This window comes from Oncorhynchus mykiss, chromosome 28 (assembly GCF_057628025.1).
Source record: "Oncorhynchus mykiss isolate SJ-2025 chromosome 28, ASM5762802v1, whole genome shotgun sequence".
NCBI classification, from domain to species: Eukaryota; Metazoa; Chordata; class Actinopteri; order Salmoniformes; family Salmonidae; genus Oncorhynchus; species Oncorhynchus mykiss.
Genome location: NC_143049.1, coordinates 36,297,056 through 36,322,429, shown reverse-complemented (window position 1 = coordinate 36,322,429; position 25,374 = coordinate 36,297,056). Strand labels below are relative to the sequence as shown.

Here is a 25,374-nt window from a genome sequence, read left to right as displayed (position 1 = left end):
ACACTTAACCTGCCGGGCAGAGGCACGTGCTGATGGGGGTGGCATTGTCAGATGGTTCATTTCCCCAGAGAACCAGGCCTCCATTCCAAATTATACACTCGTTAAAATCTGAACTAGGCATTCTCTCCAAAGATGTTAAATGTCAAAGACCTCGTGGCGCAATGGTAGCGCGTCTGACTCCAGATCAGAAGGTTGCGTGTTCAACTCACGTTGTGGTCATGGTTTTCATGTGTGCAATCTCTGCCGCCTTTACTCAGTGAATCAGCACAAGTACCAATGTGGCTTTACAGTACTAATCTCGCACAGAAACGAACAAACCGATGCTGCTTTTGATGAAAATTGTCTCTCACAAAAACCTGTCACACTGCAAAATCTTAAATGAAATCATGTGATTGTCAGTCTTCGAACAGGGAGTTTAATGTATGCTTGGGGGCAGTTTTTTGATGCCTGGATGAGAAACGTTCCCAAAGTAAACTGCCTGTTACTCAGGCCCAGAAACTAGGATATGCATATACATGGTAGATGTGGATAGAACACACTCTACAGTTTCCAAAACTGTTAAAATAATGTCTCTGAGTATAACAGAACTGATATGGCAGGCAAAAACCTGAAGAAAAGTTATCCAGGAGGTGGGATTTTTTTGATGTGGGTAGTTTTCAATTGAATGCCTATTGAGTTTCTAATGGGTTAGGAATACGCAATTGTCCGGTTGAAAATGTATTATTTAGACAATTGACAACGTGAGGATTAATTATGAACATCGTTTGACATGTTTCAACAAACTTTGCCGGTACTATTAGGATGTATTCGTCTGCATGTTTTGACCTCCTTTGAGCCAGTGTATTACTGAACACAATGCGCCAACAAAACAGAGTTTTTGGGATATAAAGAGGGACTTTCTCGAACAAAACAAACCTTTATTGTGGAGCTGGGACTCTTGTGACTGCAACCAGATGAAGATGTTCAAAGGTAAGTGATTCATTTTATCGCTATTTATGACTTTTGTGACTCGTCTACTTGGTTGGAATATGTTTTTGTAAGTGGGGCGCTGTCCTCAGATAATCGCATGGTAGGCTTTCGCAGTAAATCCTATTTGAAATGTGACAAAGCGGCTGGATTAACAAGAAGTTCATCTTTAAGCCGATGTATAGCACTTGTATTTTTGTGAATGTTTATATTGACTATTTCTATATTTTGAATTTGGCGCTCTGCAATTTCACCGGATGTTGTCGAGGTGGGTTGCTAGCAGAACACCTGCGCCAGAAAAGGTAAACATTAAAGCAACGCCCAAACAGGGACTTGAACCCTGGACCCTCAGATTAAAAGTCTGATGCTCTACCGACTGAGCTATCTGGGCTCTGCATCTGTTTATTTTCAGACACTTAACCTGCCGGGCAGAGGCACGTGCTGATGGTGGTGGCATTGTCAGATGGTTCATTTCCCCAGAGAACCAGGCCTCCATTCCAAATTATACACTCATTAAAATCTGAACTAGGCATCCTCTCCAAAGATGTTAAATGTCAATGACCTCGTGGCGCAATGGTAGCGCGTCTGACTCCAGATCAGAAGGTTGCGTGTTCAACTCACGTCGTGGTCATGGTTTTTATGTGTGCAATCTCTGCCGCCTTTACTCAGTGAATCAGCACAAGTACCAATGTGGCGTTACAGTACTAATCTCGCACAGAAACGAACAAACCGATGCTGCTTTTGATGAAAATTGTCTCTCACAAAAACCTGTCACACTGCAAAATCTTAAATGAAATCATGTGATTGTCAGTCTTCGAACAGGGAGTTTAATGTATGCTTGGGGGCAGTTTTTTGATGCCTGGATGAGAAACGTTCCCAAAGTAAACTGCCTGTTACTCAGGCCCAGAAACTAGGATATGCATATAAATGGTAGATTTGGATAGAACACACTCTACAGTTTCCAAAACTGTTAAAATAATGTCTCTGAGTATAACAGAACTGATATGGCAGGCAAAAACCTGAAGAAAAGTTATCCAGGAGGTGGGATTTTTTTGATGTGGGTAGTTTTCAATTGAATGCCTATTGAGTTTCTAATGGGTTAGGATCCAGATTGCAGTTCCTATGGCTACCACTAGATGTCAACAGTCTTTAGACATTGGTTTAGACTTGTTTTCTGAAAAATGAAGAAGAATGAGACCTTGCTGTCAGTGGACTGAGGAAGCATGCAGTACTGGTTTGCGCGCGTGACAGAGTGCGCGCCCTTCGTTGTTTTTCATTTCTATTGAATACGCAATTGTCCGGTTGAAAATGTATTATTTAGACAATTGACAACGTGAGGATTAATTATGAACATCGTTTGACATGTTTCAACAAACTTTGCCGGTACTATTAGGATGTATTCGTCTGCATGTTTTGACCTCCTTTGAGCCAGTGTATTACTGAACACAATGTGCCAACAAAACAGAGTTTTTGGGATATAAAGAGGGACTTTCTCGAACAAAACAAACCTTTATTGTGGAGCTGGGACTCTTGTGACTGCAACCAGATGAAGATGTTCAAAGGTAAGTGATTCATTTTATCGCTATTTATGACTTTTGTGACTCGTCTACTTGGTTGGAATATGTTTTTGTAAGTGGGGCGCTGTCCTCAGATAATCGCATGGTAGGCTTTCGCAGTAAATCCTATTTGAAATGTGACAAAGCGGCTGGATTAACAAGAAGTTCATCTTTAAGCCGATGTATAGCACTTGTATTTTTGTGAATGTTTATATTGACTATTTCTATATTTTGAATTTGGCGCTCTGCAATTTCACCGGATGTTGTCGAGGTGGGTTGCTAGCAGAACACCTACGCCAGAAAAGGTAAACATTAAAGCAACGCCCAAACAGGGACTTGAACCCTGGACCCTCAGATTAAAAGTCTGATGCTCTACCGACTGAGCTATCTGGGCTCTGCAACTGCTTATTGTTAGACACTTAACCTGCCGGGCAGAGGCACGTGCTGATGGTGGTGGCATTGTCAGATGGTTCATTTCCCCAGAGAACCAGGCCTCCATTCCAAATTATACACTCATTAAAATCTGAACTAGGCATCCTCTCCAAAGATGTTAAATGTCAATGACCTCGTTGCGCAATGGTAGCGCGTCTGACTCCAGATCAGAAGGTTGCGTGTTCAACTCACGTCGTGGTCATGGTTTTTATGTGTGCAATCTCTGCCGCCTTTACTCAGTGAATCAGCACAAGTACCAATGTGGCGTTACAGTACTAATCTCGCACAGAAACGAACAAACCGATGCTGCTTTTGATGAAAATTGTCTCTCACAAAAACCTGTCACACTGCAAAATCTTAAATGAAATCATGTGATTGTCAGTCTTCGAACAGGGAGTTTAATGTATGCTTGGGGGCAGTTTTTTGATGCCTGGATGAGAAACGTTCCCAAAGTAAACTGCCTGTTACTCAGGCCCAGAAACTAGGATATGCATATAAATGGTAGATTTGGATATAACACACTCTACAGTTTCCAAAACTGTTAAAATAATGTCTCTGAGTATAACAGAACTGATATGGCAGGCAAAAACCTGAAGAAAAGTTATCCAGGAGGTGGGATTTTTTTGATGTGGGTAGTTTTCAATTGAATGCCTATTGAGTTTCTAATGGGTTAGGATCCAGATTGCAGTTCCTATGGCTACCACTAGATGTCAACAGTCTTTAGACATTGGTTTAGACTTGTTTTCTGAAAAATGAAGAAGAATGAGACCTTGCTGTCAGTGGACTGAGGAAGCATGCAGTACTGGTTTGCGCGCGTGACAGAGTGCGCGCCCTTCGTTGTTTTTCATTTCTATTGAATACGCAATTGTCCGGTTGAAAATGTATTATTTAGACAATTGACAACGTGAGGATTAATTATGAACATCGTTTGACATGTTTCAACAAACTTTGCCGGTACTATTAGGATGTATTCGTCTGCATGTTTTGACCTCCTTTGAGCCATTGTATTACTGAACACAATGCGCCAACAAAACAGAGTTTTTGGGATATAAAGAGGGACTTTCTCGAACAAAACAAACCTTTATTGTGGAGCTGGGACTCTTTTGACTGCAACCAGATGAAGATGTTCAAAGGTAAGTGATTCATTTTATCGCTATTTATGACTTTTGTGACTCGTCTACTTGGTTGGAATATGTTTTTGTAAGTGGGGCGCTGTCCTCAGATAATCGCATGGTAGGCTTTCGCAGTAAATCCTATTTGAAATGTGACAAAGCGGCTGGATTAACAAGAAGTTCATCTTTAAGCCGATGTATAGCACTTGTATTTTTGTGAATGTTTATATTGACTATTTCTATATTTTGAATTTGGCGCTCTGCAATTTCACCGGATGTTGTCGAGGTGGGTTGCTAGCAGAACACCTACGCCAGAAAAGGTAAACATTAAAGCAACGCCCAAACAGGGACTTGAACCCTGGACCCTCAGATTAAAAGTCTGATGCTCTACCGACTGAGCTATCTGGGCTCTGCATCTGCTTATTGTTAGACACTTAACCTGCCGGGCAGAGGCACGTGCTGATGGTGGTGGCATTGTCAGATGGTTCATTTCCCCAGAGAACCAGGCCTCCATTCCAAATTATACACTCATTAAAATCTGAACTAGGCATCCTCTCCAAAGATGTTAAATGTCAATGACCTTGTTGCGCAATGGTAGCGCGTCTGACTCCAGATCAGAAGGTTGCGTGTTCAACTCACGTCGTGGTCATGGTTTTTATGTGTGCAATCTCTGCCGCCTTTACTCAGTGAATCAGCACAAGTACCAATGTGGCGTTACAGTACTAATCTCGCACAGAAACGAACAAACCGATGCTGCTTTTGATGAAAATTGTCTCTCACAAAAACCTGTCACACTGCAAAATCTTAAATGAAATCATGTGATTGTCAGTCTTCGAACAGGGAGTTTAATGTATGCTTGGGGGCAGTTTTTTGATGCCTGGATGAGAAACGTTCCCAAAGTAAACTGCCTGTTACTCAGGCCCAGAAACTAGGATATGCATATAAATGGTAGATTTGGATAGAACACACTCTACAGTTTCCAAAACTGTTAAAATAATGTCTCTGAGTATAACAGAACTGATATGGCAGGCAAAAACCTGAAGAAAAGTTATCCAGGAGGTGGGATTTTTTTGATGTGGGTAGTTTTCAATTGAATGCCTATTGAGTTTCTAATGGGTTAGGATCCAGATTGCAGTTCCTATGGCTACCACTAGATGTCAACAGTCTTTAGACATTGGTTTAGACTTGTTTTCTGAAAAATGAAGAAGAATGAGACCTTGCTGTCAGTGGACTGAGGAAGCATGCAGTACTGGTTTGCGCGCGTGACAGAGTGCGCGCCCTTCGTTGTTTTTCATTTCTATTGAATACGCAATTGTCCGGTTGAAAATGTATTATTTAGACAATTGACAACGTGAGGATTAATTATGAACATCGTTTGACATGTTTCAACAAACTTTGCCGGTACTATTAGGATGTATTCGTCTGCATGTTTTGACCTCCTTTGAGCCATTGTATTACTGAACACAATGCGCCAACAAAACAGAGTTTTTGGGATATAAAGAGGGACTTTCTCGAACAAAACAAACCTTTATTGTGGAGCTGGGACTCTTGTGACTGCAACCAGATGAAGATGTTCAAAGGTAAGTGATTCATTTTATCGCTATTTATGACTTTTGTGACTCGTCTACTTGGTTGGAATATGTTTTTGTAAGTGGGGCGCTGTCCTCAGATAATCGCATGGTAGGCTTTCGCAGTAAATCCTATTTGAAATGTGACAAAGCGGCTGGATTAACAAGAAGTTCATCTTTAAGCCGATGTATAGCACTTGTATTTTTGTGAATGTTTATATTGACTATTTCTATATTTTGAATTTGGCGCTCTGCAATTTCACCGGATGTTGTCGAGGTGGGTTGCTAGCAGAACACCTACGCCAGAAAAGGTAAACATTAAAGCAACACCCAAACAGGGACTTGAACCCTGGACCCTCAGATTAAAAGTCTGATGCTCTACCGACTGAGCTATCTGGGCTCTGCATCTGCTTATTTTCAGACACTTAACCTGCCGGCAGAGGCACGTGCTGATGGTGGTGGCATTGTCAGATGGTTCATTTCCCCAGAGAACCAGGCCTCCATTCCAAATTATACACTCATTAAAATCTGAACTAGGCATCCTCTCCAAAGATGTCAAAATGTCAATGACCTCGTTGCGCAATGGTAGCGCGTCTGACTCCAGATCAGAAGGTTGCGTGTTCAACTCACGTCGTGGTCATGGTTTTTATGTGTGCAATCTCTGCCGCCTTTACTCAGTGAATCAGCACAAGTACCAATGTGGCGTTACAGTACTAATCTCGCACAGAAACGAACAAACCGATGCTGCTTTTGATGAAAATTGTCTCTCACAAAAACCTGTCACACTGCAAAATCTTAAATGAAATCATGTGATTGTCAGTCTTCGAACAGGGAGTTTAATGTATGCTTGGGGGCAGTTTTTTGATGCCTGGATGAGAAACGTTCCCAAAGTAAACTGCCTGTTACTCAGGCCCAGAAACTAGGATATGCATATAAATGGTAGATTTGGATAGAACACACTCTACAGTTTCCAAAACTGTTAAAATAATGTCTCTGAGTATAACATAACTGATATGGCAGGCAAAAACCTGAAGAAAAGTTATCCAGGAGGTGGGATTTTTTTGATGTGGGTAGTTTTCAATTGAATGCCTATTGAGTTTCTAATGGGTTAGGATCCAGATTGCAGTTCCTATGGCTACCACTAGATGTCAACAGTCTTTAGACATTGGTTTAGACTTGTTTTCTGAAAAATGAAGAAGAATGAGACCTTGCTGTCAGTGGACTGAGGAAGCATGCAGTACTGGTTTGCGCGCGTGACAGAGTGCGCGCCCTTCGTTGTTTTTCATTTCTATTGAATACGCAATTGTCCGGTTGAAAATGTATTATTTAGACAATTGACAACGTGAGGATTAATTATGAACATCGTTTGACATGTTTCAACAAACTTTGCCGGTACTATTAGGATGTATTCGTCTGCATGTTTTGACCTCCTTTGAGCCATTGTATTACTGAACACAATGCGCCAACAAAACAGAGTTTTTGGGATATAAAGAGGGACTTTCTCGAACAAAACAAACCTTTATTGTGGAGCTGGGACTCTTGTGACTGCAACCAGATGAAGATGTTCAAAGGTAAGTGATTCATTTTATCGCTATTTATGACTTTTGTGACTCGTCTACTTGGTTGGAATATGTTTTTGTAAGTGGGGCGCTGTCCTCAGATAATCGCATGGTAGGCTTTCGCAGTAAATCCTATTTGAAATGTGACAAAGCGGCTGGATTAACAAGAAGTTCATCTTTAAGCCGATGTATAGCACTTGTATTTTTGTGAATGTTTATATTGACTATTTCTATATTTTGAATTTGGCGCTCTGCAATTTCACCGGATGTTGTCGAGGTGGGTTGCTAGCAGAACACCTACGCCAGAAAAGGTAAACATTAAAGCAACGCCCAAACAGGGACTTGAACCCTGGACCCTCAGATTAAAAGTCTGATGCTCTACCGACTGAGCTATCTGGGCTCTGCATCTGCTTATTGTTAGACACTTAACCTGCCGGGCAGAGGCACGTGCTGATGGTGGTGGCATTGTCAGATGGTTCATTTCCCCAGAGAACCAGGCCTCCATTCCAAATTATACACTCATTAAAATCTGAACTAGGCATCCTCTCCAAAGATGTTAAATGTCAATGACCTTGTTGCGCAATGGTAGCGCGTCTGACTCCAGATCAGAAGGTTGCGTGTTCAACTCACGTCGTGGTCATGGTTTTTATGTGTGCAATCTCTGCCGCCTTTACTCAGTGAATCAGCACAAGTACCAATGTGGCGTTACAGTACTAATCTCGCACAGAAACGAACAAACCGATGCTGCTTTTGATGAAAATTGTCTCTCACAAAAACCTGTCACACTGCAAAATCTTAAATGAAATCATGTGATTGTCAGTCTTCGAACAGGGAGTTTAATGTATGCTTGGGGGCAGTTTTTTGATGCCTGGATGAGAAACGTTCCCAAAGTAAACTGCCTGTTACTCAGGCCCAGAAACTAGGATATGCATATAAATGGTAGATTTGGATAGAACACACTCTACAGTTTCCAAAACTGTTAAAATAATGTCTCTGAGTATAACAGAACTGATATGGCAGGCAAAAACCTGAAGAAAAGTTATCCAGGAGGTGGGATTTTTTTGATGTGGGTAGTTTTCAATTGAATGCCTATTGAGTTTCTAATGGGTTAGGATCCAGATTGCAGTTCCTATGGCTACCACTAGATGTCAACAGTCTTTAGACATTGGTTTAGACTTGTTTTCTGAAAAATGAAGAAGAATGAGACCTTGCTGTCAGTGGACTGAGGAAGCATGCAGTACTGGTTTGCGCGCGTGACAGAGTGCGCGCCCTTCGTTGTTTTTCATTTCTATTGAATACGCAATTGTCCGGTTGAAAATGTATTATTTAGACAATTGACAACGTGAGGATTAATTATGAACATCGTTTGACATGTTTCAACAAACTTTGCCGGTACTATTAGGATGTATTCGTCTGCATGTTTTGACCTCCTTTGAGCCATTGTATTACTGAACACAATGCGCCAACAAAACAGAGTTTTTGGGATATAAAGAGGGACTTTCTCGAACAAAACAAACCTTTATTGTGGAGCTGGGACTCTTGTGACTGCAACCAGATGAAGATGTTCAAAGGTAAGTGATTCATTTTATCGCTATTTATGACTTTTGTGACTCGTCTACTTGGTTGGAATATGTTTTTGTAAGTGGGGCGCTGTCCTCAGATAATCGCATGGTAGGCTTTCGCAGTAAATCCTATTTGAAATGTGACAAAGCGGCTGGATTAACAAGAAGTTCATCTTTAAGCCGATGTATAGCACTTGTATTTTTGTGAATGTTTATATTGACTATTTCTATATTTTGAATTTGGCGCTCTGCAATTTCACCGGATGTTGTCGAGGTGGGTTGCTAGCAGAACACCTACGCCAGAAAAGGTAAACATTAAAGCAACACCCAAACAGGGACTTGAACCCTGGACCCTCAGATTAAAAGTCTGATGCTCTACCGACTGAGCTATCTGGGCTCTGCATCTGCTTATTTTCAGACACTTAACCTGCCGGCAGAGGCACGTGCTGATGGTGGTGGCATTGTCAGATGGTTCATTTCCCCAGAGAACCAGGCCTCCATTCCAAATTATACACTCATTAAAATCTGAACTAGGCATCCTCTCCAAAGATGTCAAAATGTCAATGACCTCGTTGCGCAATGGTAGCGCGTCTGACTCCAGATCAGAAGGTTGCGTGTTCAACTCACGTCGTGGTCATGGTTTTTATGTGTGCAATCTCTGCCGCCTTTACTCAGTGAATCAGCACAAGTACCAATGTGGCGTTACAGTACTAATCTCGCACAGAAACGAACAAACCGATGCTGCTTTTGATGAAAATTGTCTCTCACAAAAACCTGTCACACTGCAAAATCTTAAATGAAATCATGTGATTGTCAGTCTTCGAACAGGGAGTTTAATGTATGCTTGGGGGCAGTTTTTTGATGCCTGGATGAGAAACGTTCCCAAAGTAAACTGCCTGTTACTCAGGCCCAGAAACTAGGATATGCATATAAATGGTAGATTTGGATAGAACACACTCTACAGTTTCCAAAACTGTTAAAATAATGTCTCTGAGTATAACATAACTGATATGGCAGGCAAAAACCTGAAGAAAAGTTATCCAGGAGGTGGGATTTTTTTGATGTGGGTAGTTTTCAATTGAATGCCTATTGAGTTTCTAATGGGTTAGGATCCAGATTGCAGTTCCTATGGCTACCACTAGATGTCAACAGTCTTTAGACATTGGTTTAGACTTGTTTTCTGAAAAATGAAGAAGAATGAGACCTTGCTGTCAGTGGACTGAGGAAGCATGCAGTACTGGTTTGCGCGCGTGACAGAGTGCGCGCCCTTCGTTGTTTTTCATTTCTATTGAATACGCAATTGTCCGGTTGAAAATGTATTATTTAGACAATTGACAACGTGAGGATTAATTATGAACATCGTTTGACATGTTTCAACAAACTTTGCCGGTACTATTAGGATGTATTCGTCTGCATGTTTTGACCTCCTTTGAGCCATTGTATTACTGAACACAATGCGCCAACAAAACAGAGTTTTTGGGATATAAAGAGGGACTTTCTCGAACAAAACAAACCTTTATTGTGGAGCTGGGACTCTTGTGACTGCAACCAGATGAAGATGTTCAAAGGTAAGTGATTCATTTTATCGCTATTTATGACTTTTGTGACTCGTCTACTTGGTTGGAATATGTTTTTGTAAGTGGGGCGCTGTCCTCAGATAATCGCATGGTAGGCTTTCGCAGTAAATCCTATTTGAAATGTGACAAAGCGGCTGGATTAACAAGAAGTTCATCTTTAAGCCGATGTATAGCACTTGTATTTTTGTGAATGTTTATATTGACTATTTCTATATTTTGAATTTGGCGCTCTGCAATTTCACCGGATGTTGTCGAGGTGGGTTGCTAGCAGAACACCTACGCCAGAAAAGGTAAACATTAAAGCAACGCCCAAACAGGGACTTGAACCCTGGACCCTCAGATTAAAAGTCTGATGCTCTACCGACTGAGCTATCTGGGCTCTGCATCTGCTTATTGTTAGACACTTAACCTGCCGGGCAGAGGCACGTGCTGATGGTGGTGGCATTGTCAGATGGTTCATTTCCCCAGAGAACCAGGCCTCCATTCCAAATTATACACTCATTAAAATCTGAACTAGGCATCCTCTCCAAAGATGTTAAATGTCAATGACCTCGTTGCGCAATGGTAGCGCGTCTGACTCCAGATCAGAAGGTTGCGTGTTCAACTCACGTCGTGGTCATGGTTTTTATGTGTGCAATCTCTGCCGCCTTTACTCAGTGAATCAGCACAAGTACCAATGTGGCGTTACAGTACTAATCTCGCACAGAAACGAACAAACCGATGCTGCTTTTGATGAAAATTGTCTCTCACAAAAACCTGTCACACTGCAAAATCTTAAATGAAATCATGTGATTGTCAGTCTTCGAACAGGGAGTTTAATGTATGCTTGGGGGCAGTTTTTTGATGCCTGGATGAGAAACGTTCCCAAAGTAAACTGCCTGTTACTCAGGCCCAGAAACTAGGATATGCATATAAATGGTAGATTTGGATAGAACACACTCTACAGTTTCCAAAACTGTTAAAATAATGTCTCTGAGTATAACAGAACTGATATGGCAGGCAAAAACCTGAAGAAAAGTTATCCAGGAGGTGGGATTTTTTTGATGTGGGTAGTTTTCAATTGAATGCCTATTGAGTTTCTAATGGGTTAGGATCCAGATTGCAGTTCCTATGGCTACCACTAGATGTCAACAGTCTTTAGACATTGGTTTAGACTTGTTTTCTGAAAAATGAAGAAGAATGAGACCTTGCTGTCAGTGGACTGAGGAAGCATGCAGTACTGGTTTGCGCGCGTGACAGAGTGCGCGCCCTTCGTTGTTTTTCATTTCTATTGAATACGCAATTGTCCGGTTGAAAATGTATTATTAAGACAATTGACAACGTGAGGATTAATTATGAACATCGTTTGACATGTTTCAACAAACTTTGCCGGTACTATTAGGATGTATTCGTCTGCATGTTTTGACCTCCTTTGAGCCATTGTATTACTGAACACAATGCGCCAACAAAACAGAGTTTTTGGGATATAAAGAGGGACTTTCTCGAACAAAACAAACCTTTATTGTGGAGCTGGGACTCTTGTGACTGCAACCAGATGAAGATGTTCAAAGGTAAGTGATTCATTTTATCGCTATTTATGACTTTTGTGACTCGTCTACTTGGTTGGAATATGTTTTTGTAAGTGGGGCGCTGTCCTCAGATAATCGCATGGTAGGCTTTCGCAGTAAATCCTATTTGAAATGTGACAAAGCGGCTGGATTAACAAGAAGTTCATCTTTAAGCCGATGTATAGCACTTGTATTTTTGTGAATGTTTATATTGACTATTTCTATATTTTGAATTTGGCGCTCTGCAATTTCACCGGATGTTGTCGAGGTGGGTTGCTAGCAGAACACCTACGCCAGAAAAGGTAAACATTAAAGCAACGCCCAAACAGGGACTTGAACCCTGGACCCTCAGATTAAAAGTCTGATGCTCTACCGACTGAGCTATCTGGGCTCTGCATCTGCTTATTGTTAGACACTTAACCTGCCGGGCAGAGGCACGTGCTGATGGTGGTGGCATTGTCAGATGGTTCATTTCCCCAGAGAACCAGGCCTCCATTCCAAATTATACACTCATTAAAATCTGAACTAGGCATCCTCTCCAAAGATGTTAAATGTCAATGACCTCGTTGCGCAATGGTAGCGCGTCTGACTCCAGATCAGAAGGTTGCGTGTTCAACTCACGTCGTGGTCATGGTTTTTATGTGTGCAATCTCTGCCGCCTTTACTCAGTGAATCAGCACAAGTACCAATGTGGCGTTACAGTACTAATCTCGCACAGAAACGAACAAACCGATGCTGCTTTTGATGAAAATTGTCTCTCACAAAAACCTGTCACACTGCAAAATCTTAAATGAAATCATGTGATTGTCAGTCTTCGAACAGGGAGTTTAATGTATGCTTGGGGGCAGTTTTTTGATGCCTGGATGAGAAACGTTCCCAAAGTAAACTGCCTGTTACTCAGGCCCAGAAACTAGGATATGCATATAAATGGTAGATTTGGATAGAACACACTCTACAGTTTCCAAAACTGTTAAAATAATGTCTCTGAGTATAACAGAACTGATATGGCAGGCAAAAACCTGAAGAAAAGTTATCCAGGAGGTGGGATTTTTTTGATGTGGGTAGTTTTCAATTGAATGCCTATTGAGTTTCTAATGGGTTAGGATCCAGATTGCAGTTCCTATGGCTACCACTAGATGTCAACAGTCTTTAGACATTGGTTTAGACTTGTTTTCTGAAAAATGAAGAAGAATGAGACCTTGCTGTCAGTGGACTGAGGAAGCATGCAGTACTGGTTTGCGCGCGTGACAGAGTGCGCGCCCTTCGTTGTTTTTCATTTCTATTGAATACGCAATTGTCCGGTTGAAAATGTATTATTTAGACAATTGACAACGTGAGGATTAATTATGAACATCGTTTGACATGTTTCAACAAACTTTGCCGGTACTATTAGGATGTATTCGTCTGCATGTTTTGACCTCCTTTGAGCCATTGTATTACTGAACACAATGCGCCAACAAAACAGAGTTTTTGGGATATAAAGAGGGACTTTCTCGAACAAAACAAACCTTTATTGTGGAGCTGGGACTCTTGTGACTGCAACCAGATGAAGATGTTCAAAGGTAAGTGATTCATTTTATCGCTATTTATGACTTTTGTGACTCGTCTACTTGGTTGGAATATGTTTTTGTAAGTGGGGCGCTGTCCTCAGATAATCGCATGGTAGGCTTTCGCAGTAAATCCTATTTGAAATGTGACAAAGCGGCTGGATTAACAAGAAGTTCATCTTTAAGCCGATGTATAGCACTTGTATTTTTGTGAATGTTTATATTGACTATTTCTATATTTTGAATTTGGCGCTCTGCAATTTCACCGGATGTTGTCGAGGTGGGTTGCTAGCAGAACACCTACGCCAGAAAAGGTAAACATTAAAGCAACGCCCAAACAGGGACTTGAACCCTGGACCCTCAGATTAAAAGTCTGATGCTCTACCGACTGAGCTATCTGGGCTCTGCATCTGCTTATTGTTAGACACTTAACCTGCCGGGCAGAGGCACGTGCTGATGGTGGTGGCATTGTCAGATGGTTCATTTCCCCAGAGAACCAGGCCTCCATTCCAAATTATACACTCATTAAAATCTGAACTAGGCATCCTCTCCAAAGATGTTAAATGTCAATGACCTCGTTGCGCAATGGTAGCGCGTCTGACTCCAGATCAGAAGGTTGCGTGTTCAACTCACGTCGTGGTCATGGTTTTTATGTGTGCAATCTCTGCCGCCTTTACTCAGTGAATCAGCACAAGTACCAATGTGGCGTTACAGTACTAATCTCGCACAGAAACGAACAAACCGATGCTGCTTTTGATGAAAATTGTCTCTCACAAAAACCTGTCACACTGCAAAATCTTAAATGAAATCATGTGATTGTCAGTCTTCGAACAGGGAGTTTAATGTATGCTTGGGGGCAGTTTTTTGATGCCTGGATGAGAAACGTTCCCAAAGTAAACTGCCTGTTACTCAGGCCCAGAAACTAGGATATGCATATAAATGGTAGATTTGGATAGAACACACTCTACAGTTTCCAAAACTGTTAAAATAATGTCTCTGAGTATAACAGAACTGATATGGCAGGCAAAAACCTGAAGAAAAGTTATCCAGGAGGTGGGATTTTTTTGATGTGGGTAGTTTTCAATTGAATGCCTATTGAGTTTCTAATGGGTTAGGATCCAGATTGCAGTTCCTATGGCTACCACTAGATGTCAACAGTCTTTAGACATTGGTTTAGACTTGTTTTCTGAAAAATGAAGAAGAATGAGACCTTGCTGTCAGTGGACTGAGGAAGCATGCAGTACTGGTTTGCGCGCGTGACAGAGTGCGCGCCCTTCGTTGTTTTTCATTTCTATTGAATACGCAATTGTCCGGTTGAAAATGTATTATTTAGACAATTGACAACGTGAGGATTAATTATGAACATCGTTTGACATGTTTCAACAAACTTTGCCGGTACTATTAGGATGTATTCGTCTGCATGTTTTGACCTCCTTTGAGCCATTGTATTACTGAACACAATGCGCCAACAAAACAGAGTTTTTGGGATATAAAGAGGGACTTTCTCGAACAAAACAAACCTTTATTGTGGAGCTGGGACTCTTGTGACTGCAACCAGATGAAGATGTTCAAAGGTAAGTGATTCATTTTATCGCTATTTATGACTTTTGTGACTCGTCTACTTGGTTGGAATATGTTTTTGTAAGTGGGGCGCTGTCCTCAGATAATCGCATGGTAGGCTTTCGCAGTAAATCCTATTTGAAATGTGACAAAGCGGCTGGATTAACAAGAAGTTCATCTTTAAGCCGATGTATAGCACTTGTATTTTTGTGAATGTTTATATTGACTATTTCTATATTTTGAATTTGGCGCTCTGCAATTTCACCGGATGTTGTCGAGGTGGGTTGCTAGCAGAACACCTACGCCAGAAAAGGTAAACATTAAAGCAACGCCCAAACAGGGACTTGAACCCTGGACCCTCAGATTAAAAGTCTGATGCTCTACCGACTGAGCTATCTGGGCTCTGCATCTGCTTATTGTTAGACACTTAACCTGCCGGGCAGAGGCACGTGCTGATGGTGGTGGCATTGTCAGATGGTTCATTTCCCCAGAGAACCAGGCCTCCATTCCAAATTATACACTCATTAAAATCTGAACTAGGCATCCTCTCCAAAGATGTTAAATGTCAATGACCTCGTTGCGCAATGGTAGCGCGTCTGACTCCAGATCAGAAGGTTGCGTGTTCAACTCACGTCGTGGTCATGGTTTTTATGTGTGCAATCTCTGCCGCCTTTACTCAGTGAATCAGCACAAGTACCAATGTGGCGTTACAGTACTAATCTCGCACAGAAACGAACAAACCGATGCTGCTTTTGATGAAAATTGTCTCTCACAAAAACCTGTCACACTGCAAAATCTTAAATGAAATCATGTGATTGTCAGTCTTCGAACAGGGAGTTTAATGTATGCTTGGGGGCAGTTTTTTGATGCCTGGATGAGAAACGTTCCCAAAGTAAACTGCCTGTTACTCAGGCCCAGAAACTAGGATATGCATATAAATGGTAGATTTGGATAGAACACACTCTACAGTTTCCAAAACTGTTAAAATAATGTCTCTGAGTATAACAGAACTGATATGGCAGGCAAAAACCTGAAGAAAAGTTATCCAGGAGGTGGGATTTTTTTGATGTGGGTAGTTTTCAATTGAATGCCTATTGAGTTTCTAATGGGTTAGGATCCAGATTGCAGTTCCTATGGCTACCACTAGATGTCAACAGTCTTTAGACATTGGTTTAGACTTGTTTTCTGAAAAATGAAGAAGAATGAGACCTTGCTGTCAGTGGACTGAGGAAGCATGCAGTACTGGTTTGCGCGCGTGACAGAGTGCGCGCCCTTCGTTGTTTTTCATTTCTATTGAATACGCAATTGTCCGGTTGAAAATGTATTATTTAGACAATTGACAACGTGAGGATTAATTATGAACATCGTTTGACATGTTTCAACAAACTTTGCCGGTACTATTAGGATGTATTCGTCTGCATGTTTTGACCTCCTTTGAGCCATTGTATTACTGAACACAATGCGCCAACAAAACAGAGTTTTTGGGATATAAAGAGGGACTTTCTCGAACAAAACAAACCTTTATTGTGGAGCTGGGACTCTTGTGACTGCAACCAGATGAAGATGTTCAAAGGTAAGTGATTCATTTTATCGCTATTTATGACTTTTGTGACTCGTCTACTTGGTTGGAATATGTTTTTGTAAGTGGGGCGCTGTCCTCAGATAATCGCATGGTAGGCTTTCGCAGTAAATCCTATTTGAAATGTGACAAAGCGGCTGGATTAACAAGAAGTTCATCTTTAAGCCGATGTATAGCACTTGTATTTTTGTGAATGTTTATATTGACTATTTCTATATTTTGAATTTGGCGCTCTGCAATTTCACCGGATGTTGTCGAGGTGGGTTGCTAGCAGAACACCTACGCCAGAAAAGGTAAACATTAAAGCAACGCCCAAACAGGGACTTGAACCCTGGACCCTCAGATTAAAAGTCTGATGCTCTACCGACTGAGCTATCTGGGCTCTGCATCTGCTTATTGTTAGACACTTAACCTGCCGGGCAGAGGCACGTGCTGATGGTGGTGGCATTGTCAGATGGTTCATTTCCCCAGAGAACCAGGCCTCCATTCCAAATTATACACTCATTAAAATCTGAACTAGGCATCCTCTCCAAAGATGTTAAATGTCAATGACCTCGTTGCGCAATGGTAGCGTGTCTGACTCCAGATCAGAAGGTTGCGTGTTCAACTCACGTCGTGGTCATGGTTTTTATGTGTGCAATCTCTGCCGCCTTTACTCAGTGAATCAGCACAAGTACCAATGTGGCGTTACAGTACTAATCTCGCACAGAAACGAACAAACCGATGCTGCTTTTGATGAAAATTGTCTCTCACAAAAACCTGTCACACTGCAAAATCTTAAATGAAATCATGTGATTGTCAGTCTTCGAACAGGGAGTTTAATGTATGCTTGGGGGCAGTTTTTTGATGCCTGGATGAGAAACGTTCCCAAAGTAAACTGCCTGTTACTCAGGCCCAGAAACTAGGATATGCATATAAATGGTAGATTTGGATAGAACACACTCTACAGTTTCCAAAACTGTTAAAATAATGTCTCTGAGTATAACAGAACTGATATGGCAGGCAAAAACCTGAAGAAAAGTTATCCAGGAGGTGGGATTTTTTTGATGTGGGTAGTTTTCAATTGAATGCCTATTGAGTTTCTAATGGGTTAGGATCCAGATTGCAGTTCCTATGGCTACCACTAGATGTCAACAGTCTTTAGACATTGGTTTAGACTTGTTTTCTGAAAAATGAAGAAGAATGAGACCTTGCTGTCAGTGGACTGAGGAAGCATGCAGTACTGGTTTGCGCGCGTGACAGAGTGCGCGCCCTTCGTTGTTTTTCATTTCTATTGAATACGCAATTGTCCGGTTGAAAATGTATTATTAAGACAATTGACAACGTGAGGATTAATTATGAACATCGTTTGACATGTTTCAACAAACTTTGCCGGTACTATTAGGATGTATTCGTCTGCATGTTTTGACCTCCTTTGAGCCATTGTATTACTGAACACAATGCGCCAACAAAACAGAGTTTTTGGGATATAAAGAGGGACTTTCTCGAACAAAACAAACCTTTATTGTGGAGCTGGGACTCTTGTGACTGCAACCAGATGAAGATGTTCAAAGGTAAGTGATTCATTTTATCGCTATTTATGACTTTTGTGACTCGTCTACTTGGTTGGAATATGTTTTTGTAAGTGGGGCGCTGTCCTCAGATAATCGCATGGTAGGCTTTCGCAGTAAATCCTATTTGAAATGTGACAAAGCGGCTGGATTAACAAGAAGTTCATCTTTAAGCCGATGTATAGCACTTGTATTTTTGTGAATGTTTATATTGACTATTTCTATATTTTGAATTTGGCGCTCTGCAATTTCACCGGATGTTGTCGAGGTGGGTTGCTAGCAGAACACCTACGCCAGAAAAGGTAAACATTAAAGCAACGCCCAAACAGGGACTTGAACCCTGGACCCTCAGATTAAAAGTCTGATGCTCTACCGACTGAGCTATCTGGGCTCTGCATCTGCTTATTGTTAGACACTTAACCTGCCGGGCAGAGGCACGTGCTGATGGTGGTGGCATTGTCAGATGGTTCATTTCCCCAGAGAACCAGGCCTCCATTCCAAATTATACACTCATTAAAATCTGAACTAGGCATCCTCTCCAAAGATGTTAAATGTCAATGACCTCGTTGCGCAATGGTAGCGCGTCTGACTCCAGATCAGAAGGTTGCGTGTTCAACTCACGTCGTGGTCATGGTTTTTATGTGTGCAATCTCTGCCGCCTTTACTCAGTGAATCAGCACAAGTACCAATGTGGCGTTACAGTACTAATCTCGCACAGAAACGAACAAACCGATGCTGCTTTTGATGAAAATTGTCTCTCACAAAAACCTGTCACACTGCAAAATCTTAAATGAAATCATGTGATTGTCAGTCTTCGAACAGGGAGTTTAATGTATGCTTGGGGGCAGTTTTTTGATGCCTGGATGAGAAACGTTCCCAAAGTAAACTGCCTGTTACTCAGGCCCAGAAACTAGGATATGCATATAAATGGTAGATTTGGATAGAACACACTCTACAGTTTCCAAAACTGTTAAAATAATGTCTCTGAGTATAACAGAACTGATATGGCAGGCAAAAACCTGAAGAAAAGTTATCCAGGAGGTGGGATTTTTTTGATGTGGGTAGTTTTCAATTGAATGCCTATTGAGTTTCTAATGGGTTAGGATCCAGATTGCAGTTCCTATGGCTACCACTAGATGTCAACAGTCTTTAGACATTGGTTTAGACTTGTTTTCTGAAAAATGAAGAAGAATGAGACCTTGCTGTCAGTGGACTGAGGAAGCATGCAGTACTGGTTTGCGCGCGTGACAGAGTGCGCGCCCTTCGTTGTTTTTCATTTCTATTGAATACGCAATTGTCCGGTTGAAAATGTATTATTTAGACAATTGACAACGTGAGGATTAATTATGAACATCGTTTGACATGTTTCAACAAACTTTGCCGGTACTATTAGGATGTATTCGTCTGCATGTTTTGACCTCCTTTGAGCCATTGTATTACTGAACACAATGCGCCAACAAAACAGAGTTTTTGGGATATAAAGAGGGACTTTCTCGAACAAAACAAACCTTTATTGTGGAGCTGGGACTCTTGTGACTGCAACCAGATGAAGATGTTCAAAGGTAAGTGATTCATTTTATCGCTATTTATGACTTTTGTGACTCGTCTACTTGGTTGGAATATGTTTTTGTAAGTGGGGCGCTGTCCTCAGATAATCGCATGGTAGGCTTTCGCAGTAAATCCTATTTGAAATGTGACAAAGCGGCTGGATTAACAAGAAGTTCATCTTTAAGCCGATGTATAGCACTTGTATTTTTGTGAATGTTTATATTGACTATTTCTATATTTTGAATTTGGCGCTCTGCAATTTCACCGGATGTTGTCGAGGTGGGTTGCTAGCAGAACACCTACGCCAGAAAAGGTAAACATTAAAGCAACGCCCAAACAGGGACTTGAACCCTGGACCCTCAGATTAAAAGTCTGATGCTCTACCGACTGAGCTATCTGGGCTCTGCATCTGCTTATTGTTAGACACTTAACCTGCCGGGCAGAGGCACGTGCTGATGGTGGTGGCATTGTCAGATGGTTCATTTCCCCAGAGAACCAGGCCTCCATTCCAAATTATACACTCATTAAAATCTGAACTAGGCATCCTCTCCAAAGATGTTAAATGTCAATGACCTCGTTGCGCAATGGTAGCGCGTCTGACTCCAGATCAGAAGGTTGCGTGTTCAACTCACGTCGTGGTCATGGTTTTTATGTGTGCAATCTCTGCCGCCTTTACTCAGTGAATCAGCACAAGTACCAATGTGGCGTTACAGTACTAATCTCGCACAGAAACGAACAAACCGATGCTGCTTTTGATGAAAATTGTCTCTCACAAAAACCTGTCACACTGCAAAATCTTAAATGAAATCATGTGATTGTCAGTCTTCGAACAGGGAGTTTAATGTATGCTTGGGGGCAGTTTTTTGATGCCTGGATGAGAAACGTTCCCAAAGTAAACTGCCTGTTACTCAGGCCCAGAAACTAGGATATGCATATAAATGGTAGATTTGGATAGAACACACTCTACAGTTTCCAAAACTGTTAAAATAATGTCTCTGAGTATAACAGAACTGATATGGCAGGCAAAAACCTGAAGAAAAGTTATCCAGGAGGTGGGATTTTTTTGATGTGGGTAGTTTTCAATTGAATGCCTATTGAGTTTCTAATGGGTTAGGATCCAGATTGCAGTTCCTATGGCTACCACTAGATGTCAACAGTCTTTAGACATTGGTTTAGACTTGTTTTCTGAAAAATGAAGAAGAATGAGACCTTGCTGTCAGTGGACTGAGGAAGCATGCAGTACTGGTTTGCGCGCGTGACAGAGTGCGCGCCCTTCGTTGTTTTTCATTTCTATTGAATACGCAATTGTCCGGTTGAAAATGTATTATTTAGACAATTGACAACGTGAGGATTAATTATGAACATCGTTTGACATGTTTCAACAAACTTTGCCGGTACTATTAGGATGTATTCGTCTGCATGTTTTGACCTCCTTTGAGCCATTGTATTACTGAACACAATGCGCCAACAAAACAGAGTTTTTGGGATATAAAGAGGGACTTTCTCGAACAAAACAAACCTTTATTGTGGAGCTGGGACTCTTGTGACTGCAACCAGATGAAGATGTTCAAAGGTAAGTGATTCATTTTATCGCTATTTATGACTTTTGTGACTCGTCTACTTGGTTGGAATATGTTTTTGTAAGTGGGGCGCTGTCCTCAGATAATCGCATGGTAGGCTTTCGCAGTAAATCCTATTTGAAATGTGACAAAGCGGCTGGATTAACAAGAAGTTCATCTTTAAGCCGATGTATAGCACTTGTATTTTTGTGAATGTTTATATTGACTATTTCTATATTTTGAATTTGGCGCTCTGCAATTTCACCGGATGTTGTCGAGGTGGGTTGCTAGCAGAACACCTACGCCAGAAAAGGTAAACATTAAAGCAACGCCCAAACAGGGACTTGAACCCTGGACCCTCAGATTAAAAGTCTGATGCTCTACCGACTGAGCTATCTGGGCTCTGCATCTGCTTATTGTTAGACACTTAACCTGCCGGGCAGAGGCACGTGCTGATGGTGGTGGCATTGTCAGATGGTTCATTTCCCCAGAGAACCAGGCCTCCATTCCAAATTATACACTCATTAAAATCTGAACTAGGCATCCTCTCCAAAGATGTTAAATGTCAATGACCTCGTTGCGCAATGGTAGCGTGTCTGACTCCAGATCAGAAGGTTGCGTGTTCAACTCACGTCGTGGTCATGGTTTTTATGTGTGCAATCTCTGCCGCCTTTACTCAGTGAATCAGCACAAGTACCAATGTGGCGTTACAGTACTAATCTCGCACAGAAACGAACAAACCGATGCTGCTTTTGATGAAAATTGTCTCTCACAAAAACCTGTCACACTGCAAAATCTTAAATGAAATCATGTGATTGTCAGTCTTCGAACAGGGAGTTTAATGTATGCTTGGGGGCAGTTTTTTGATGCCTGGATGAGAAACGTTCCCAAAGTAAACTGCCTGTTACTCAGGCCCAGAAACTAGGATATGCATATAAATGGTAGATTTGGATAGAACACACTCTACAGTTTCCAGAACTGTTAAAATAATGTCTCTGAGTATAACAGAACTGATATGGCAGGCAAAAACCTGAAGAAAAGTTATCCAGGAGGTGGGATTTTTTTGATGTGGGTAGTTTTCAATTGAATGCCTATTGAGTTTCTAATGGGTTAGGATCCAGATTGCAGTTCCTATGGCTACCACTAGATGTCAACAGTCTTTAGACATTGGTTTAGACTTGTTTTCTGAAAAATGAAGAAGAATGAGACCTTGCTGTCAGTGGACTGAGGAAGCATGCAGTACTGGTTTGCGCGCGTGACAGAGTGCGCGCCCTTCGTTGTTTTTCATTTCTATTGAATACGCAATTGTCCGGTTGAAAATGTATTATTTAGACAATTGACAACGTGAGGATTAATTATGAACATCGTTTGACATGTTTCAACAAACTTTGCCGGTACTATTAGGATGTATTCGTCTGCATGTTTTGACCTCCTTTGAGCCATTGTATTACTGAACACAATGCGCCAACAAAACAGAGTTTTTGGGATATAAAGAGGGACTTTCTCGAACAAAACAAACCTTTATTGTGGAGCTGGGACTCTTGTGACTGCAACCAGATGAAGATGTTCAAAGGTAAGTGATTCATTTTATCGCTATTTATGACTTTTGTGACTCGTCTACTTGGTTGGAATATGTTTTTGTAAGTGGGGCGCTGTCCTCAGATAATCGCATGGTAGGCTTTCGCAGTAAATCCTATTTGAAATGTGACAAAGCGGCTGGATTAACAAGAAGTTCATCTTTAAGCCGATGTATAGCACTTGTATTTTTGTGAATGTTTATATTGACTATTTCTATATTTTGAATTTGGCGCTCTGCAATTTCACCGGATGTTGTCGAGGTGGGTTGCTAGCAGAACACCTACGCCAGAAAAGGTAAACATTAAAGCAACGCCCAAACAGGGACTTGAACCCTGGACCCTCAGATTAAAAGTCTGATGCTCTACCGACTGAGCTATCTGGGCTCTGCATCTGCTTATTGTTAGACACTTAACCTGCCGGGCAGAGGCACGTGCTGATGGTGGTGGCATTGTCAGATGGTTCATTTCCCCAGAGAACCAGGCCTCCATTCCAAATTATACACTCATTAAAATCTGAACTAGGCATCCTCTCCAAAGATGTTAAATGTCAATGACCTCGTTGCGCAATGGTAGCGCGTCTGACTCCAGATCAGAAGGTTGCGTGTTCAACTCACGTCGTGGTCATGGTTTTTATGTGTGCAATCTCTGCCGCCTTTACTCAGTGAATCAGCACAAGTACCAATGTGGCGTTACAGTACTAATCTCGCACAGAAACGAACAAACCGATGCTGCTTTTGATGAAAATTGTCTCTCACAAAAACCTGTCACACTGCAAAATCTTAAATGAAATCATGTGATTGTCAGTCTTCGAACAGGGAGTTTAATGTATGCTTGGGGGCAGTTTTTTGATGCCTGGATGAGAAACGTTCCCAAAGTAAACTGCCTGTTACTCAGGCCCAGAAACTAGGATATGCATATACATGGTAGATGTGGATAGAACACACTCTACAGTTTCCAAAACTGTTAAAATAATGTCTCTGAGTATAACAGAACTGATATGGCAGGCAAAAACCTGAAGAAAAGTTATCCAGGAGGTGGGATTTTTTTGATGTGGGTAGTTTTCAATTGAATGCCTATTGAGTTTCTAATGGGTTAGGATCCAGATTGCAGTTCCTATGGCTACCACTAGATGTCAACAGTCTTTAGACATTGGTTTAGACTTGTTTTCTGAAAAATGAAGAAGAATGAGACCTTGCTGTCAGTGGACTGAGGAAGCATGCAGTACTGGTTTGCGCGCGTGACAGAGTGCGCGCCCTTCGTTGTTTTTCATTTCTATTGAATACGCAATTGTCCGGTTGAAAATGTATTATTTAGACAATTGACAACGTGAGGATTAATTATGAACATCGTTTGACATGTTTCAACAAACTTTGCCGGTACTATTAGGATGTATTCGTCTGCATGTTTTGACCTCCTTTGAGCCATTGTATTACTGAACACAATGCGCCAACAAAACAGAGTTTTTGGGATATAAAGAGGGACTTTCTCGAACAAAACAAACCTTTATTGTGGAGCTGGGACTCTTGTGACTGCAACCAGATGAAGATGTTCAAAGGTAAGTGATTCATTTTATCGCTATTTATGACTTTTGTGACTCGTCTACTTGGTTGGAATATGTTTTTGTAAGTGGGGCGCTGTCCTCAGATAATCGCATGGTAGGCTTTCGCAGTAAATCCTATTTGAAATGTGACAAAGCGGCTGGATTAACAAGAAGTTCATCTTTAAGCCGATGTATAGCACTTGTATTTTTGTGAATGTTTATATTGACTATTTCTATATTTTGAATTTGGCGCTCTGCAATTTCACCGGATGTTGTCGAGGTGGGTTGCTAGCAGAACACCTACGCCAGAAAAGGTAAACATTAAAGCAACGCCCAAACAGGGACTTGAACCCTGGACCCTCAGATTAAAAGTCTGATGCTCTACCGACTGAGCTATCTGGGCTCTGCATCTGCTTATTTTTAGACACTTAACCTGCCGGGCAGAGGCACGTGCTGATGGTGGTGGCATTGTCAGATGGTTCATTTCCCCAGAGAATCAGGCCTCCATTCCAAATTATACACTCATTAAAATCTGAACTAGGCATCCTCTCCAAAGATGTTAAATCTCAATGACCTCGTGGCGCGTCTGACTCCAGATCAGAAGGTTGCGTGTTCAACTCACGTCGTGGTCATGGTTTTTATGTGTGCAATCTCTGCCGCCTTTACTCAGTGAATCAGCACAAGTACCAATGTGGCTTTACAGTACTAATCTCGCACAGAAACGAACAAACCAATGCTGCTTTTGATGAAAATTGTCTCCCACAAAAACCTGTCACACTGCAAAATCTTAAATGAAATCATGTGATTGTCAGTCTTCGAACAGGGAGTTTAATGTATGCTTGGGGGCAGTTTTTTGATGCCTGGATGAGAAACGTTCCCAAAGTAAACTGCCTGTTACTCAGGCCCAGAAACTAGGATATGCATATAAATGGTAGATTTGGATAGAACACACTCTACAGTTTCCAAAACTGTTAAAATAATGTCTCTGAGTATAACAGAACTGATATGGCAGGCAAAAACCTGAAGAAAAGTTAT

General features: G+C 41.4%; 16 non-coding genes across 16 annotated transcripts; 2 read left to right on the top strand and 14 right to left on the bottom strand.

The window, feature by feature from the left end:
- Positions 1 to 147: 147 nt before the first annotated feature.
- trnaw-cca (transfer RNA tryptophan (anticodon CCA)) lies at positions 148 to 219 on the top strand. Its single transcript has one exon. It is a non-coding gene; the product is annotated as a tRNA-Trp (tRNA).
- Positions 220 to 1,284: 1,065 nt separating this feature from the next.
- trnak-uuu (transfer RNA lysine (anticodon UUU)) lies at positions 1,285 to 1,357 on the bottom strand. Its single transcript has one exon. It is a non-coding gene; the product is annotated as a tRNA-Lys (tRNA).
- A 168-nt stretch (positions 1,358 to 1,525) lies between these two features.
- On the top strand, positions 1,526 to 1,597 carry trnaw-cca (transfer RNA tryptophan (anticodon CCA)). Its single transcript has one exon. It is a non-coding gene; the product is annotated as a tRNA-Trp (tRNA).
- A 1,246-nt stretch (positions 1,598 to 2,843) lies between these two features.
- trnak-uuu (transfer RNA lysine (anticodon UUU)) lies at positions 2,844 to 2,916 on the bottom strand. Its single transcript has one exon. It is a non-coding gene; the product is annotated as a tRNA-Lys (tRNA).
- A 1,486-nt stretch (positions 2,917 to 4,402) lies between these two features.
- Positions 4,403 to 4,475, bottom strand: trnak-uuu (transfer RNA lysine (anticodon UUU)). The gene has a single exon. It is a non-coding gene; the product is annotated as a tRNA-Lys (tRNA).
- Positions 4,476 to 7,520: 3,045 nt separating this feature from the next.
- Positions 7,521 to 7,593, bottom strand: trnak-uuu (transfer RNA lysine (anticodon UUU)). The gene has a single exon. It is a non-coding gene; the product is annotated as a tRNA-Lys (tRNA).
- Positions 7,594 to 10,638: 3,045 nt separating this feature from the next.
- On the bottom strand, positions 10,639 to 10,711 carry trnak-uuu (transfer RNA lysine (anticodon UUU)). The gene has a single exon. It is a non-coding gene; the product is annotated as a tRNA-Lys (tRNA).
- A 1,486-nt stretch (positions 10,712 to 12,197) lies between these two features.
- trnak-uuu (transfer RNA lysine (anticodon UUU)) lies at positions 12,198 to 12,270 on the bottom strand. Its single transcript has one exon. It is a non-coding gene; the product is annotated as a tRNA-Lys (tRNA).
- Positions 12,271 to 13,756: 1,486 nt separating this feature from the next.
- Positions 13,757 to 13,829, bottom strand: trnak-uuu (transfer RNA lysine (anticodon UUU)). Its single transcript has one exon. It is a non-coding gene; the product is annotated as a tRNA-Lys (tRNA).
- Positions 13,830 to 15,315: 1,486 nt separating this feature from the next.
- On the bottom strand, positions 15,316 to 15,388 carry trnak-uuu (transfer RNA lysine (anticodon UUU)). The gene has a single exon. It is a non-coding gene; the product is annotated as a tRNA-Lys (tRNA).
- A 1,486-nt stretch (positions 15,389 to 16,874) lies between these two features.
- On the bottom strand, positions 16,875 to 16,947 carry trnak-uuu (transfer RNA lysine (anticodon UUU)). The gene has a single exon. It is a non-coding gene; the product is annotated as a tRNA-Lys (tRNA).
- Positions 16,948 to 18,433: 1,486 nt separating this feature from the next.
- On the bottom strand, positions 18,434 to 18,506 carry trnak-uuu (transfer RNA lysine (anticodon UUU)). Its single transcript has one exon. It is a non-coding gene; the product is annotated as a tRNA-Lys (tRNA).
- A 1,486-nt stretch (positions 18,507 to 19,992) lies between these two features.
- Positions 19,993 to 20,065, bottom strand: trnak-uuu (transfer RNA lysine (anticodon UUU)). The gene has a single exon. It is a non-coding gene; the product is annotated as a tRNA-Lys (tRNA).
- Positions 20,066 to 21,551: 1,486 nt separating this feature from the next.
- On the bottom strand, positions 21,552 to 21,624 carry trnak-uuu (transfer RNA lysine (anticodon UUU)). The gene has a single exon. It is a non-coding gene; the product is annotated as a tRNA-Lys (tRNA).
- Positions 21,625 to 23,110: 1,486 nt separating this feature from the next.
- Positions 23,111 to 23,183, bottom strand: trnak-uuu (transfer RNA lysine (anticodon UUU)). The gene has a single exon. It is a non-coding gene; the product is annotated as a tRNA-Lys (tRNA).
- A 1,486-nt stretch (positions 23,184 to 24,669) lies between these two features.
- Positions 24,670 to 24,742, bottom strand: trnak-uuu (transfer RNA lysine (anticodon UUU)). The gene has a single exon. It is a non-coding gene; the product is annotated as a tRNA-Lys (tRNA).
- Positions 24,743 to 25,374: the final 632 nt, after the last annotated feature.